The sequence below is a fragment of the Rutilus rutilus genome (assembly GCF_951802725.1).
Source record: "Rutilus rutilus genome assembly, chromosome: 4".
Classification (NCBI taxonomy): Eukaryota; Metazoa; Chordata; class Actinopteri; order Cypriniformes; family Leuciscidae; genus Rutilus; species Rutilus rutilus.
In genome coordinates, this window is record NC_140212.1 from 1,497,813 (window position 1) to 1,517,812 (window position 20,000).

Below are 20,000 nucleotides of genomic sequence, written 5' to 3' on the forward strand. Positions count from 1 at the left end.
CATTTACAACTATAACTAAACTAAAAATTTAATTAAATAAAAAAAATAATGACAAAAGCATGTAACGAAATTACTAAAAATGAAACTAAATTTAAAATGAAAGCCAATTCAAAATATTAATAAGACTGTAATAACACTGGCCCACAAATTGAAATGTAATTTGCGTTGAGTCTGATCGCTGTGTTGAAAGATTAATGTGTGGAATCAAAGACAGAATAATTACAGGTGTGTTGATAATCTGTGAGCATCACACACACACACACACACACACACACACACACACGCTCATCACGTCTCACCGTACACTGGTAAAAAGAGAAACGTACACAGAAAAGACGCAGAAGTGAGAGACCTCAGTGAGTCACATGGGTTATTGATTACACATTCACTCGTGATTGGTTATTGATCACTGAACTGATGACATCACTAGTGTGACGTTCCCTCATATTTACTTGTTCATTAATGTGGAAAAGTGTCTGTGATGAAGGGTAAAGCATCTATTGATCATTTATAGACTATCAATAGAGGCTTCATATGTCTCATGTATAAGGCGATCCCAGAATGCATTGCAACAAGCTCAGTGAAAAATGTCTTCAATACCTAAAATTATTATTTTTTAATTATAGTTTCACCCAATATTTTACCTTTGTGAAGCCTGACGTATGAAATAATACTCATGAAAAATCTAACTTTTTGAAATGGAAGTTCATTTAATGTTAAGACAAAATATGTTTTATGTTTTGTATCATATATGATAAATCATATATGCATCATATAAAAATAAATAAATCATGATAAATGCTATATGATGATAAATCATATCGCATGATATAGAGAGAATATGGAGGAAAAACGGCTACATTTTATTCAGATGATCAAACTAAGCAAAAATATGCAATTTGTGTTATTTATATATGGCCAAAAATAATGTAATATATGTGAATGTAAATCGATGAGATCGTTATAACAGATCCTTGTTAAATGAAATGCATATAAATATCAGTCGTCACTCTATATCTGTCAATAATAAAGTTAGTTTTATGATCAAAGCTCTGTCGTTTTAAAACATATAATGCAATGCAATACAATGATGATTGACAGATGAACAAATAATCCTTCCTCAAAATCCTGATGATCATATTTGATACTCGCAGATTTTTCTAAAAAATGATGTTCATCATCTGAGTGTTCATCTTGAAATGTTATGAACAATTAGAAAGTTATTCTTACGTTTATTTGATAAAAATCAAGATTTCAGAGCAATAAGACTCGAGCTGAAGGAGGACGTTTGTTCAGTTACACTAAAGTTGAGGGTTAGTTGCATGTAATTATGCATAATTTACTGTTATTACTACGGTAAGTACATGTAACATACAGTCAAACCAAAAATGATTCAGACACCAGATATAATTTGTGATATATTTTCACTAGTGTGTGCAGGACACTATAGTTCATTTCTATAAGTGAGGAGAGCAAAATAAAGTAAATTGACATATTATACTTGACATAAATTCTTCATTCAGTGACTATTTGTAAACATTTGGGATCAATAATTCTTCCGACACTTTGAGCTGATCATGTTTTGCTGAAGTGTGTTTTCTTTAATTGCTAATGCTCTTTTTACACACAGACTGAACACAATGAAGCATTGCTTGGTGATTGGTTGAGCTAAACTGGTATTATCTAATTTAACAGTTGACAGATATTCAACATAATTCATGTGTGAGACAGTCTAACAGAAGGACGGACAAAACCAGTCAAATATCAACTGAGTTCTGCTCATATTTTAGTACCATTTTCTAAACTAGCGAATAAACTGTGATAATGTGAGAGATGTTGAAGGAGTCTGAATACACAGTGGTTTGACTGTAAGCAGCTGTAGTGCAGAAGACAGGGTTTAAAACAGAGCATTTCTCTCTCTCTCAGACTCAAGTACACAGACACAATGCGGTGTGTATCGAGTGTGTGTGTGTTTGTCTCTGTAAAGCATTGACTGCGATTGACTGTGGCTCAGGCTTTTAGAGCGGCTCGTCGGAGAGCCATAATTGAGGTGATGTTGTTTAAAAAGCTCTCAGGAGCCGAGAGAGAGACAAGAGGACAGAGAGAGAGAGAGAGAGAGAGAGAGAGATAGAGAGAGAAGAGGACAGAGAGAGAGAGAGAGAGAGAGAGAGACAAGAGGACCGAGAGAGAGAGAGAGAGAGAGAGAGAGAGAGACAAGAGGACCAAGAGAGAGAGAGAGAGAGAGAGAGAGAGAGATAGAGAGAGAGAGAGAGACAAGAGGACAGAGAGAGAGAGAGAGAGAGAGAGAGATAGAGAGAGAAGAGGACAGAGAGAGAGAGAGAGAGAGAGAGAGACAAGAGGACCGAGAGAGAGAGAGAGAGAGAGAGAGAGAGAGAGAGAGAGACAAGAGGACCAAGAGAGAGAGAGAGAGAGAGAGAGAGAGAGAGAGACACTTTGTTTCGGAGAGAAAGACGACGACGGCACAGATGATCAGAGAGACGGATGGAAGCGTGTGCATTAACAAACAATTCACAATTCACGACCACACGGCTCTCGAGGAACGAGCACTGAGATCTGAACGAGATCACATGACACGATTCCCAGCGACAGCCACAGAAGCAGGTGTTTTTCATTCAGATCTCTTGCGTTTGTAGGGTTTGTTTAATCTCGATTCAGACACACACATGATCTTATTCCTAAATCACAGTGATTCGGCTCTGTGTTCTGATACAGAGAGAGTTGTGATGTACAGTATGAAACAGCTTCACTAACCGTCTTTTCAACCACACAGTATCATTATTTCTGTGTTATAATAATTCAAATTATCACAGAAATACTGGGATAAAAGTTTATATTTTGGATATAAACACTGATGTCTACAGTAGTGATCAAAATAGAGCAAATCCCCTTTTGAAAGTAACTTCAAGTAAAGACTGTATCAGTTACATTGTTACACCTGTAGGTGGAGACAAGTGATGGATAAAAAGTGTGTCATTGAATCATTCAAGAGATTCGTTCAAAAATGCTGATTCATCCAGTAATGAAACAAATTAAATTTCTAAGAGTGAGTCATTGAATCATTCATTCAAGAGATTCGTTGAAATTCACTGATTCATCCAGAAATGAAACGAGAAATCTTTACGAGAGAGTCTTTGAATAATTAATACAAGAGATTCGTTAAAAAAACTGATTCAGTAATGAAACAAGTGAAGCCTTTATGAGTGAGTCATTGAATCATTCATTCAAGAGATTCGTTGAAAATCACTGATTCATCCAGAAATGAAACGAGAAATCTTTACGAGAGAGTCTTTGAATAATTAATACAAGAGATTAAAAAAAAAACGGATTCATAATGAAACAAGTGAAGCCTTTATGAGTGAATCATTGAATTGTTCATTCAAGAGATTCATTGATTCATCTGGTAATGAAACAAGTGAAGTGTTCCTGCTGGATTCTAATGGCAAGAAACGTTTTTGGTACAAATTTTAAATACTAAGATTAAATACTTTACACGTTTACGCAAACTTTGTCTAAAGGTTCAATCAACTGTTTCACCTAAAAAAACGACAGACTATTATTTCATTGGGTTTACAGTGTTAAAGTAATGCATGCACAAACAACATATATTTCATTATATTACTGTAGATGTTTACCAGATTTGCACGGGCATGAGTAGAGATGGGGTTTGATGAATGGGAATGGGAATGCTGGTAATCTTCCAGGTGTATTTCTGCTAACACAGGGTTAAGCTTTGATTAAAGGGTGAGAGATTGTAGAAGCAGCTTTAGCTTTAGCTTCAGCGTCCCACACACACACACACACACACACACACACACACACACACACACACACACACACTAACTTCCCTTTAGCTCGAAAACCTGATGCTTAATGTCACTGCTCTGAATTACAGATCTGTGCTGCAATTAAGATCCGTGAATTCATTACTGCATGACCTCAGACGAGTCCACTTCTCAAACTCACTGGACGGTCAGTGGAAACACACACACACACACACACACACGCTGTGATTGGCTCCCGTTGAGACTCGCTCTGCTCTCTGATGAGTCTGTCTCACACAGACACGAATAATTTTGCTTCCTAATGCCTGAAACTTGGAGGACGGATGAGCGCTCTCCTCTACACCGGAACACAGATGCTTGTCGGAGCTATGCTGTGTGTATCCAGGGATTCGGAAAACTACTAAATCTATTTTCTGCTGGGTTGCATGAACAACTAGTCATGTGACCTGATCAGACGTTTCTGACCACGCTTCTCACATCAGTCTACTTATGCCTTCAAAAACAATAATGCAGCGACCTCAAGACAAACCTTTGCTTTTAGTCAAAATAGCTTTAAGATCGTTAAAAAATATTTATGTTTAGTTATAACATAAAATAAGCCTATTTTCAACTCGACACACCTTAAAAACAAAAATGCATTTTACTGTGCAATATCTAACAGATAAAGCACCTGTTTTATTTTAGTATTATTTTTATACTGTTATAATTATTAATATTTAGAATTAGCTTTTTCGTTTGCATTTTCAGTTTTATTTGTACTAATTTTTGTCATTTTTATTAGTTTTTGTACTATTCTATTTAGCTTTCATTTATTTTAATTCCAGTTTTAGTGTTAGTAATAAAACTTAAACTAGTTCGAGTTAGTTGCCAAAGGATTATTATTATTTTTTTGTAAATTTTTTTTTACTTTATTTTATTACGTTTTTCATGTATTTTATTATTATTATTATTATTATTATTATTATTTCATTTTATTTCAATGACTAAAAATGGTTAATTAATACTTTTAGTTTTACTTAACAATAACAACGCTGTAGAGCACATAATGCTAATTAATACATAATTATAAAAAAAGAAAGAAAATAATAATAATAAAAAAAATTGATAAAATTTTTTGATAAAAACTGGTCAACCTCTTTAATTTTAGTAAGTTATTGGATGACTTGTGACCAATTCCTAAATAAAAATATTAGGTAAAATGAACTACTTCTATTGATATTGAATAAAATATGAATATTTATGGCCAACATTGACTGACACTGGATGAAATCTGTTTTCGTTACTTGTAATGTATTTCTACTTGTTGACATTCAGCACAAAGGTCAACTATTGTTGTCTTTATTGTTATAAATGCACCGACGGACTGAACTAGTATCTGGACAAAACTATCATGAGTCGGACAGAATAAAAAGGCTCAGATGTGGAGCGTGACCTTTAACCCGAGACAGACAGTGTCTGCTAAACAGAGTTATTAAAAGTGGAGTAATAAATCTGTAGGTTTGTGCAGTTAATTAAGATCCAGCATGAGTGAGGTCAGCGGGAGATTCACGGCTTCACTGCTTTGTGACGCTGAATCTGAACATTAAAACACACACGTCTGAAGATTCGACCCTGCTGGACTGCAACTCACTGAAGTGTTTTTACACTCTACTGTCAGCGCGGTTTAATTAACCAGTGAACTTTCCCTGAGACAACACGCTAACAAGTTCTCCTTCTCTTTCTGGTCTGTCGGCTTAAATAAGAGTTTAAATAAGCTTCTATTTCTGTGCGCAAACACCTCTAGAGTTTCATGTTCAGATGTTGCTCTTACAGACGAGGCAGTGAAAATTAATGTGAATAGCAGCTCAGATAGCTTTTGAAGAGAAATGTTTCACAAAAACACACACTCACACTCACACACACACACACACACACACACACACACACACACACACTAACCCGACCCCTAAACCAACCCATCACACACACACACACACACACACACTAACCCGACCCCTAAACCAACCCATCACACACACACACACACACACACACACACACTAACCCGACCCCTAAACCTACCCATCACACACACACACACACACACTGCAGGAGTGTAAGATGAATAACTCTCACTCCATCTAATTACTCACACCATCACTGTCTAATTCCTCTTCATCTGAGCTCTTCTCTCTGAGGAGCTTCTTGACGGACTAAGTGGACATTAACTCACTCTATTCGTTACGTGGCAGGGTCACACACACACACACACACACACACACACACACACACACTCACAGTGTACGGTATAGACACTACAGTCAGCTGCCGGCGGCCCCCGTGAGACTCTTCTGTTCATAATGAATAAATAAATAGATTTGACCTCTGACCTGAAGATGCTTCATACACAAACTACACTGGAAGCGAGCTGTCCAATAAAATACACCACACATCCCATAATAATCAACAAACATGGACACGGATAACCGGACGAGCATGAAAACACATCGAGTAAAAGATGAGCTCATAATAATCAAACACAACAACAACAACAACAGCAGCGCAAATACAAGCAAGGTATGTCAGTAATCCACATTATTTATTGATGCCGCGGTGCATTATGGGAAACTGAAGACATCACAGTATTAAAGATTAAATCGGCTTCATAGAGACAGGAAGTAAACAGAGCGTTACTGACAGACTGGGAAGAGAGGAGCTGCAACAATGGAGAATATGAGGAGAATAATCAACATTCAAGCAGGAAAACCTAGTTATTTCAGTTAATGTTTATTTTATTTCAAGGAACAAACATGTTTTTAAGGTTTTGGGTTTAGTTAACTATAATTAATGTGTCCGTGAGGCTCCGGGGTCCCACAAACCCAGCGGCCGTCCCTCATTATCCCGGACACTCCTGAAAAACAACCTCATCGGGCTCTGAAATCAACAGACTGGTCAATTAGCATGTTCAGACGGATCCGGGGAGCTTTAGTGTGTGTCCCTGATGCACGAGCGGCTTCACTCCGGCAGAAACAATGGCAACACTAATGGAACATGAGAGGCCTGAAACAATGAGCCTTTACACACGTCCTGTAGTGTGTGTGTGTGTGTGTGGTCTCCTGATAAACACCTCCGTGTGCTCATGTTGCAAAAGCAGCGGCTTAAGATGTTCACACACACACAAACACGCGCACACTTGCATGCACACACACACACACACACGCACGCACGCACGCACGCACACACACACACATGCACACACACACACACACACACACACACTCACACACGCACGCACGCACACACACACAGACAGACACAGACACTCACACACACACGCACTGTCACACACACACACACACACACACACACACACACACACACACACACACACACACACACACACACACACAGAGCAGTGTTTGCCTGCAGTTCTGCGGGTGTTTCATCTGTCATATCTAAATGCATTTAAATACGAGACTTTAGTCCATGAAAAATGAGCAGAGCTCAGCAGAAGGGCGAACAAAAGCCGCCGTGTGTGTGTGTGTGTGTGTGTGTGTGCGTGTGTGTGTGTGAGAGAGAGATTAATGTCACCAAAGAGTGACTAAAGTCTTCTAGCTGTCTTACTTCATGATAAACACCTTACACACGCCACCGGCCAAGACACTGGAATAATTATGATTTTGTAACGTTTTAAAAGAGTCTCTTCTGCTCACCGAGACATTTATGTGCAAAATGCAGGAAAAATAGTGAAATATTATTACAATGTAAATCAGCTGTTTTCTATGTGAATATACAGTAAAGTGTCATTTGCTCAAGAAACACTTATGATTATCATCAACGTTCAGATGTTTGTGGAAACCGTGATAATTCAAAAGTTGAGGTAAATAGGATTTTCTTTAATGAAATGAATACTTTTATTCAGCAATGATAGATAAATAGATCAAAAGTGACAGGATATAATATACAATATAATATAAAGCTACAAAAGATGCTGTTCTTTTGAACTTCATCTAGTGTTTTGCAGTTCAAACTTGTTAGTTTATTTTAGCGCTGTGCAATGATTAATCGAATCCAAAATAAAAGTTTGTTTACATAATATATGCATGTATATACTGTATATATATTTATTCATAATTTATCATATATAAATATAGATATTTTATATATAAATAACACATTTTTCTTAAATATATACATGCATGTGTGTGTATTTGGCTATATATACCAAAAAAAATTACACACACATATATTATGTAAACACAAACTTTTATTTTGAAAGCGATTAATCGTTGCCCAGCACTAGTTTATTTACAATCAACACACTTGATGTGATATTAAATGACATTTATAAGTGTGTCTGAACTTGAAGAGTTTACTCACCAACACTTAAAGCCGCTCTTTCTCTCTCTGATCGGCGGCGTTCCTGCGTTTTCCATGTTCATCCCGTGGGATTGTGGGTCAGAGACAGCTGGAGGCCTGTGTCATGAGGAAACACACACACACACACACACGTTATCTCACTCACATTATTCAACACCTAACAAACGGACACATGGCTGGAGGTTATGAAGAACAAAATCACTTAACAGAGGGAAGTAGAGCAATGTCACGCCACCCTTCTGTTTATTCACTGTCAACATGCGGTTCTCCACAATATAGAGCGATAAAAGCAGACGCACACACACACACACACACACACACACACACACGACAGGACGAACAGGAGCTGCTGAGACCACGGTTTACACTGTAGCAGAAGTTCTTCATGAATATTGAACACTAACAGTGGTTTGTTGAAACCGCGACTCACAAACGTTCCTCTTCGGGAACAACTTTTTGCCTTAAAGGATTGTGGGAGTTTCGTTCACAGCACAGAATGATGCAATACACACTCAAGACTACAGGAATCTGAACGTCTCAGAAACTCCTGGGGAAAGTTGCAGAAACATTTGTTAGATACATTTTGGTTACACTTTATTTTACAGTGTCTTTGTTACATATGTTACATGTACTTACCGTAGTAATAACAGTAAATTATGCATAATTACATGCAACTAACCCTGAACCAAACCCTAATCACACCCTAACCCTATAGTAAGCACATGTAGTTAATTAATATCACACAGTCCTTAAATATATAATTACACTGTAACTATACATTTAAGTACTGAGTGATATTAATTAACTACATGTGCTTACTATAGGGTTAGGGTGTGATTAGGGTTTGGTTCAGGGTTAGTTGCATGTAATTATGCATAATTTACTACAGTAAGTACATGTAACACATGTAACAATAACACTGTAAAATAAAGTGTTATCTTAATTTTTTTATGTGATATATATTGATATGGTGGCACTTTAGTGTACTGTCCTGTTCCCCACGTACACACTATATACTTATTATAGCAATTACAATAACTGTTATTGGGTTATAAATGGGTTATATAGGTACTAACCCTGAATCTATATAGGCTTAATCTAACTGTAACCCCTGTAGTTACCTCAGATTACCAGTATTTTCTTCATATATATATATATGGTTGCAGTTTATTTTACTGTATGTGCACTTACATGTACTTACCTAAGAAAATACTGGTAACATTGTTAATTTATTCATTTTTAGTCATATATATATATTATATACAGTATATAGTAATAAAATTATATAGTAATAAAATAGTAATATATAGTAATAAAATTATATATATATATATATATATATGGTGGCAGTAATACAAATAATAAATAAGTAATAAAATTATATATATATATATATATATATATTATACAGTATATAGTAATAAAATGATATAGTAATAAAATAGTAATATATAGTAATAAAATGATATATATATATATATATATATGGTGGCAGTAATACAAATAATAAATAAGTAATACAATTATATATATATATATATATTATATACAGTATATAGTAATAAAATGATATAGTAATAAAATAGTAATATATAGTAATAAAATTATATATATATATATATGGTGGCAGTAATACAAATAATAAATAAGTAATAAAATTATATATATATATATATATATATAAGTAAAAATGAATAAATGAATAATTTTATTCAGTAAGGAATCATTAAATTGACAGTTAATAAACTGTAAATATTTGACATTGTTACAAAATAATATTTCAAATAAATTTTCTTTTAAACTTTTTATTCATAAAATAATTCTGAAAAAGTGTGAAATCGAACATTTTCCGAATGTAAATAAAATTGTTTTCAACACTGATAATAATCATAAATGTTTCTTGATCATCAAATCATCATATTAGAGTGATTTCTGAAGGATCATGTGACACTGAAGACTGGAGTAATGATGCTGAACATTCACATTAAGAATTTTACTAACACTTTACTTTAAGATTTTATGTATAATGCATTATAAAGGTTTATTAATGTATGTTATAATGCATTATAGCTTTTCAAAAATAATTGTAACGAAAGTTAAAATGCAGTATAATATTAGCAGATTCCTTACATCTGAAATAGGTTGTTTTAATGCATTATGCTTTATAATGGTGCGCTCAATGAATTTATAAGTATTATAATGTATTATAACTGTGGCTACAATTATTCATCAGTTCATAAGATGCATAATTAATGCATTACAATACTTTTATAATGCATTATATATAAAGGCTTAAAGTGTGAGCAGAATATTTTTTATCATTTTGACGTGCGTAAACTTGAGGTTCGGCAGAAAAATGACACGCTTCCCCTTTAAAACAATTCAGTGAGAAACAACACAACTCTATTCATCCTGAAAATACACATTCATTTGGAGGCATTTACTGGTGTGTTATAAAGTCTCTCAGTGAACGTGTGTGTGTGTGTATTGATGCTCTCTCTCTCGGTCGATCGATGGCTGTCCGCACTGTTTACTGACAGTAAAAGCAGGAATCAAGCGGCACTTGAACACATCAGACACTCACACACACTGATGGACCCCAGACACACACTGATGGACCCCAGACACACACTGATGGACCCCAGACACACACTGATGGACTCCAGACACACACTGATGGACCCCAGACACACACTGATGGACCCCCACACACACTGATGGACCCCCACACACACTGATGGACCCCAGACACACACTGATGGACCCCAGACACACACTGATGGACCCCCACACACACTGATGGACCCCAGACACACACTGATGGACCCCCACACACACACACTGATGGACCCCCACACACACTGATGGACCCCAGACACACACTGATGGACCCCCACACACACTGATGGACCCCAGACACACACTGATGGACCCACACACACACTGATAGACCCCAGACACACACTACACACACTGATGGACCACAGACACACACTGATGGACCCCAGACACACACTGATGGACCCCCACACACACTGATGGACCCCGGACACACACTGATGGACCCCAGACACACACTGATGGACCCCAGACACACACTGATGGACCCCAGACACACACTGATGAACCCCCACACACACTGACGGACCCCAGACACACACTGAGACCCCAGACACACACTGAGACCCCAGACACACACTGATGAACCCCCACACACACTGACGGACCCCAGACACACACTGAGACCCCAGACACACACTGATGGACCCCAGACACACACTGATGAACCCCCACACACACTGACGGACCCCAGACACACACTGAGACCCCAGACACACACTGATGGACCCCCACACACACTGACGGACCCCAGACACACACTGAGACCCCAGACACACACTGATGAACCCCCACACACACTGACGGACCCCAGACACACACTGATGGACCGCGAGGACTGACCACAGGTTTACACGCCGACTCCCTTGGGTCCGTTCACACTGAGAGAGAGACATTAGGAAGACACTTAACGACCCTGAAACACACACACACACATATTAGAATGATTTCTGAAGGATCATGTGACACTGAAGACTGGAGTAATGATGCTGAAAATTCAGCTTTGATCACAGGAATAAATTACATTTTAACAATATATTCACATAGAAAACAAGTGTTTTAAATAAAGTGTTCTAATAATATTTCACAGGTTTTACAGTAATTTTGATCAAATAAATGAGCATTAAAAAATCTTGCCGACCCCAAACTTTTGAACGGTAGTGTAGATCAGGGGTTCCCAAACTTTTTCATTCGAGGACCCACCTAGACAAGTATAATCAATCTCAAGACCCACTTGCACTGGTGCTACCAACTTTCTCAGTTAGTCGCACCAGCATGATTTGGTCGCACATTTTTTTTTTTTTTTTTTTTTTTTTTTTGCTACATGCCATGGGATTAATCAATGCATGCTGATGATCTTAATCTGTATACCCTAGTTTTGCACTGATGTAAAAAGACTGACAGTGACAAGACCTCATGTTAGCAAAATATTTTAAACTTTTAATTCTTAAAAAAACAACAACAACAAAAAAACATGAATGTTCTTTAATGTTTGATTATAATTTTACCGTCTTCACATAGGGATGGGAAATGACAAGATTTTATCAATAAAAATAATGCCACTGACAATTCTGATTGTCGATCCGATTCTTTAACGATTCTCTTATCGATTCTTGATAGCACTGTGTGGAAAAATTTCATATGCTTTTCAAAAAAAACAAGGGGTTTTATTTATTTTAAAGCTTAAGCTTGAGTAAGCAAACTGTACTTTTTATGTAATGTAATAAATAGAACCTTATTGTAAAGTGTTACTGATTATACACCGATTCATACGTCTCCTGAGTTCACTGTTGGAAAGATCAGTTGTTTTAACCATTCATTAAAATGAATCGGTTCAAAGGAGTCATTAGTTCGCGAATTGGACGTGTGCATGTGCGCGTTGTGTGATTATCCCAGCAGTTAGGACATGGACATCCAAGATTTCTGTCAACACAGAAAACATTTCATCACTGGATTTTTTTTTTCGTTTAATTAAAGTGTTGTTTTATGTCAGCTGAATGTCTGGGACGCTTTTCAGAGAAGCTAAGGCAACTTATTTAGCACAATTCACACCCAGCAGTAATTCAGGAAAAAAAAAATCTCCGAATGCTCCACATGAAACTTTGGTCTTCCGACCTTTTACCACCATGTTGATTTATTTTGATTAATATGTGCGAGGGAGAGAGAGAGAGCAAGACAGCGCTTAGTTTGAAGACGGTGAAGTCTTGTTATGTTTACACTTTCGCCTGGCTCCGAAGAGAGAGAGAGAGAGCGCGCGCGCGACCGAGTCTCTCTCTCTCTGCTCGACGTTCTTTCAGTTAAACATGCGCTGTGACAAGCGCAGCAGTTCATCTAATTACTCACCGATCAAATAAGATTTTGGCGGGACAAAAATTCACTTTGGCGGGCGCTAAAACTCACTTAAGAGTCGTTTGGTCATTAATCGGACTGGTTTTGTTTCACTCATCGTAACGTAAATTTAGCTGCAGCTAAGTGCCTTTGTGCGACCCACCTTTTCTCACTGTGCGACCCACAAGTGGGTCGCGACCCACAGTTTGAAAACCACTGGTGTAGATTACAATAGAAAACAGCTATTCTGAATTGTAATAATATTTCACATTATTACTGTATTTTTAATCAGATAAATGCAGCCTTGGTGAGCAGAAGAGACCTGAATATTCTCCACATACATCCCGACATTCTCAGAACGTTCCGGAAAGACACAAATTATAAGTCTAGTAACAGTGATGCTTGAGTTATAACTGTGTCAGTACGGTTATGCAACATGTCACACACACACCGCAGTAGTAACAGGTCCCCGAATCCCTCTCACTGATGTGTGTGTGTGTGTGTGTGTCCTGATCCCCGGTGAGAGTGACAGGCGCTGATGGACAGTTCATTTAAACTGAGACAATCACACAATCACTCCAGGCTCTTTCTCTCTCCCCGTCTCCCATTCCCTCGCTCCATACGGCTCTTTTCTCGCGACACACACAAAGCTATCGCCGCGCGCTGATTGCATGTGTGTATTGTGTGCGGTTCCTTTGCCAAATGAGAGGAACGAAGGCTCTTCTAATAGCAGCTGTCAATTAAATCTACACAATACACTATAGACGTATATATACTGCACTATCTTGCTGTGAATTGGCATGTGAACTAATGCAGAAGACGCTAATTAAACACAGAGATCAAACTAACTGCATCGTCTCCTAATCAAACTCTCCGGCTCGTACTCTCCTCTCTCATTAAACAACACCAGCGTTAAAGAGAGACTGGTGATGCTGTGAGACATTATGGGATGTTGCATCGCTTGGCTGGCTGCATGTTATGTGAGCGTGTGTTTGACACACTGCTGGTGTGAGCAACTATATGCTGAGGAATTAACAACCAAAGCTAGAACTACACACACACACACACACACACACACACACACACACACACACACACACACACACACAGAGATATGAAGAGAGCCTCTCTGGTCACTAACACACAGACAGCAAGAGTTTCCCCAGTAGATGTCAGTATAATCTTCACATCCTCAAACACATTGATGCTTAAAAACCCTCAAAAACTCTCTCTCTCTCACACACACACACACACACACACACACACACACTCTCTCTCTCTCTCACACACACACACACACACACACACACACACACACACACACACACACACACTCTCACTCTCTCTCTCACACACACACACACACACACACACACACACACACACACACACACACACACACACACACACACACACACACACACACACTCACTCACTCACTCTCTCTCTCTCACACACACACACACACACACACACACACACACACACTCTCTCTCTCTCTCTCTCACACACACACACACACACACACACACACACACACTCACTCTCTCTCTCTCTCTCACACACACACACACACACACACACACACACACACTCTCTCTCTCTCTCTCTCACACACACACACACACACACACACACACACACACACACTCTCTCTCTTTCTCTCTCTCACACACACACACACACACACACACACACACACACACACACACACACACACACTCACTCTCTCTCTCACACACACACACACACTCACTCTCTCTCTCTCTCTCTCACACACACACACACACACACTTTAAATATTTATTTAAGTCCACTTAAAAGACATGATTTACAGGGACATAAATACTATAGATGCAGTCAGATGCATGCACATAATCATGGACCAGTGGCATACAGCAGATCTTCACAATATTAAGCATATCACTCAGTTGTTATGGATACAAGTAACACCGTCTCCGCCAGATATGACGGCTACCTATAATAGCAGACAGGGCACAATACTTTGCTAGCCGTTTAGCCCTCTTTTTGGGCATCCCTAATTGTTGAAGCCCTCTTACAACCAGCCTGTGTGTGTGTCCTAAGCTGCCAAATATGAACACAAGTAGTCGGCTCTGATAACCTAACTCTGAAATTATGTTTAGGAGTGGTTGATATTTAATAATCTTAGTCATAAATGCTTCTTCCATACTATAGTCAAAGGTACATGCAACCTCCACAATGAACACCTCGCTGATCTCCTCATTAACCACAACCACATCTGGTGTATTAGCAGACACATGAGAAAAGGTTTCAGAGCTATTACAATTCTGAAACATAGATGGTTTTACACAAGAATGTTTATACATTTTTACAGAAGATGAGACATTACTTGATATGTCTTTCACTATAAGATCCACTATTCTGTCATGACGTGCAATGTACATTCCTTTATAGGCATAGCAGCCATTCAAGATATGTGGCAGTGTCTCAGTGATCTGTTCTGTAGTGTGATGCAAACAATGAGGTACCTGAGCTGTTGGAAACCAGATAGAAAGGTTGAGTCTAGTTGGAAGAACTTGTAGTCTGGCTTTTACTGTAAAAATAACAATGTCCTCACTGAGTGCAGTATTCTTAAGAAATGAGTGAGAAACAGAGTGATCAGCAGAGGAGAGACACGCAAGCTTCCCCTGAAGTTTCAGTCCAGTCCAGTGTTGTTTCTCTTGATACTGGTGTAGGTCCAGGAGAGTTGTCCGGGCACCTGTAGATGTTAACGTGTGGGTGTGACCCCCGTATGTGGCTGTTGCCCTGACAGAGGTCAGGGGGTCAGTAATGATGTCCTCAGAGACCCTCACAGTCCCAGAGTCAGACCGCACCCACTCCAGTGATACTCCAGTTCGGACGCAAAGGTCGTTCAGGTCCGGCCAATCTGACCAGACACCAAAGCCGGCAGAATGGGTGTCAAGTTTCCCGCTGGGTTTTCTTTTAAAGCCGAGGAAGTGTGGCTCCGACTCCTTGGCCAACGGCACCTTGCGTCTCCGGAGATCCAGGAACAGGGAGGATCGGGCCAACTGTCTCACATCTTTGTCATCATTATTCAGCATGTTCAGAAGATGGGAAATCCGCATGCTGGTATAAATCCATATCACGTTTGGTACCCCCAACCCTCCTTCCCTCACACACACACACACACACACACACACACACAAACTCTCTCTCCCCCTCTTTCACACACACACACACACACACACACACACACACACACACACACACACTCTCTCTCTTTCTCTCTCTCTCTCTCACACACACACACACACTCACTCTCTCTCACACACACACACACTCTCTCTCTTTCTCTCTCTCTCTCACACACACACACACACACACACACACACTCTCTCTCTCTCTCTCACACACACACACACACACACACACACACACACAAACACACTCTCTCTCTTTCTCTCTCTCTCACACACACACACACACACACACACTCTCTCTCTTTCTCTCTCTCTCTCTCTCTCTCTCACACACACACACACACACACACACACTCACTCTCTCTCTCTCACACACACACACACACACACACACACACACACACAAACTCTCTTTCTCTCTCTCACACACACTCACACACACACACATACTATCTCTCTTTCTCTCTCTCTCTCACACACACACACACACACTCTCTCTCACACACACACACACACACACTCTCTCTTTCTCTCTCTCTCTCACACACACACACACACACACACACACACACACACACACACACACACACACACACACACTCTCTCTCTCACACACACACACACACACACACACACACACACACACACACTCTCTCTCTCACACACACACACACACACACACACACACACTCTCTCTCTCTCTCTCTCACCCTTTAGAAAAAAAGTACTGTGGTTGTATACTATGGTAATTGTATGGTCCTTTGAAACACACCATTAAACATATTTAAATGATACTACAAGGTACTTCAAAGAATTGCATTATTTCAAAAATCATCCCCATTATATTAAACTGTTCCATATGGTAATACCACGGTACTTTATGTAGGAAACACCTGCATAAACACAATCAAAACATCAGTATTATCCGAGAGCCGCTTTGATCTTTCTGAGTTAATTGACTGGGTAAACTGGTTTAATCTGATGTCAGGTTACATGTTAGTCACCAGTGCTTCAGTGAATCACACTAATATCATGGTTACTTTATACATATAGCAAGTCATTTTTATCTACATTTTCTTAACTATATTGGGAATATCATGGATATTACTATATATATATATATATATATATCCCAGCTAATATGGAATGTTCTCAGAACGTTCTCTCAAAGTTATGAACAAACGTTCTTCCAGTAACGTCAATAGAACGTTCGTTCGAAGTCTTTAATAATTGGTCTTTAATAATGTTCTCAAAATATTAGCACAAAAAAACGTCATTTATATGTCGGTCATGGAACGTTTTTTCCTGAAACTTTAGGTGTTCATCTAACGTTTTCTTAATGGTTTCAGTTGAACGTTCAGAAAACATTCAAAAGTAACGTTTGCAAAATCATAAAATGCAACGTTCACTTAAAGGGATAGTGCATTAAAACTCTCTAAACAATACAACAGTACAAACTAGGAGGTTGCTATGATGTTCTAGGAGGTTGCTAGGGTGTTGCTATGTGACTTCTGTTCTGGGTGTTTGCTTACTGATCTATCTTATTTTAATTATTTTGGAAATATCACATGATAATTCATGATAATATGATAATTCCATGTATTTTGGAACATAGGCTATTACCATACTCTCATGGATAATAGGCTACGTCAATAACATCATGGGTAATCAGTACCACGATGCATATCAAATAATCATTACACTTTATATTTGGACACGTACGATAGTAAAGCATGTTGCGTACAATAGCAAACAAGTTTGTTGCACGTGCACCATAATGGTGATATCGTGTTTATTTATTTGGACACAGTTCACTTTCTATAAGGGAAGGAGTGTCTCATATTTTGTCGCTAAAAGGGTTTTGCGGTTTACTGTGACACGAACTTGCTGCGCGGTCACGATACGTTTGAGCAAAAAAGCTCAAATCCCGTTTAATCCTCGCGCGCACGTCCGGTGATATAATCGATCCATCGGCAGAATCTCAATCACACGACGCGATGCACCTGAACACATGCAACATGCATCTTAAGACTCACAGATGAACCATTTCCCGACTATAAAACCCCGCGCCTGATGCATCATAAACGCATTTCTCGTAAACACAGCACGAGATATTGTGTTGATGATGTGAGAATGATGCTGTAAAGGTCTCCTCCCCTCCCTCCTGCTCTCTTACTCCTCATTTCCACTCCTCACTTCGCGTTCACCCACGAGAAGATCTCCGAGGTCCAGCATCATGTCCTCAGACGTCCAGCTGCGCGAGCGAACGGACCCGGAGAGCAACAGCAGCGACTGAGATCAGGTAGGAATAACTATGCGTGTTATTTACAAAACATTTCCACAGATTTTGCTACATAACACAAGAGCCAATGCATGCATAAGGAAACAAACGAACGCGCACGTGCATTAAACACAAGGCTGGCGAAACAACCCGCTCAGAAAAAGAAAAGAAAAGGAAAAAAAGATTTTTAAAATGCTCCGTTGAAGCTGAAATGGATTGCAAGCAGCGGGAAAACGAGGATCATTGTGGATTGAGACGCTTCATGGAGACTCCAAGAGATTTCACGCGCTTTTCCTTTCATAACTCACTCAAGCATGTAAGAAACTTAAAGACTTCATTCACTAGGGTCGATTTTCAGAGCGCGCAATCAGAGGAAACCGGAGCTGGAAAACGCGCCAAACTGAAGTCAATCAAAGCGGGATTTACGCACAAACCAACTCGAATTGTCCTGTTTTTTTTTTTTTTTTTTTTTTTTTTGGCTAGAACATTTAGTTATCCGATCAAACACATTAGGTTTAAAAGAAACGCATTTGGCTGAATTCGCTGGCGTTTGAGTTGCGCGTAAAAGCGTTTGCGCACTGAACTTGAGCGAGTCTAACGCGACGCATTCAATTCAGACACACTGGATGGACTAATTATGTAACCATTTCCACTTCTAGTTGGTCAGTTGGACGTTATGCATCTGCAGTGAATAATGCAAAAACGTCAGCACAGGTCGGATACTGTAAAATAACGTGATTTTAATGTTTCATGACGTGAAAGTGTGTGTGAACTGATTCTCCGTCTGATTTGATGGACGGGATTTGCTCTCTTGTTCGCGGTTGCATTAGTGAAACATCACGATCACAGACCTCTAACAGAAAACAACTCGATCAAACTCATATATGTGTCTCCAACTAAACAGAAATGTGCAAATCACTGCGCGCAATGGGTTCTGGGTGGAGGATTTATCCGATGCGCGTTTACTAGTTTTCTTTAATTCCCCGAATACAGTTCAGAGTATTATTTGACTGTTTAGTTGAAGTTTGATTAGAGTCTGAAGTGATGAAGAAATGAAAATGAGCCAATCACGGCAGAATCACGGTCCTATATCAGGCACTAATGTTTGGGTAAGGACGAACTGTTATTAATCGATGGAGTTTAATGACATGTGCTGGTAGTTTTCATGTAAAATCCCTGATGAAACTGATTTGTTTCCTCTGTTGCTCTCTTTATGGATCAGAACCCGCGCGTGGGATTGATCAGATTGCTGTTCTCATCGATAATCAAAGCGCGTCACGTGACACGCTGGCAGGGGCTCAAATCTGCTATTTTTAACCTTCAGGATTAGCAAATACTTCACAGAGGGAAAAGTAGAGATTGACTGCTCATAACTTAGGTCGGCTATTGATTCCAATTGTGCTCATAGAATGATTATTGTACAGGACA

The 20,000-nt window shown here is 39.0% G+C and overlaps 1 protein-coding gene across 1 annotated transcript in view; it reads left to right on the forward strand.

The window, feature by feature from the left end:
• Positions 1 to 18,496: 18,496 nt before the first annotated feature.
• chrm2a (cholinergic receptor, muscarinic 2a) overlaps positions 18,497 to 20,000 on the forward strand; it is a 98,769-nt gene continuing 97,265 nt past the window's right edge. Inside the window, exon 1 of the mRNA XM_084407263.1 lies at positions 18,497 to 18,593. The gene's annotated coding sequence lies outside the window, so the exon portion shown is untranslated. The remainder of the gene's footprint in view (positions 18,594 to 20,000) is intronic.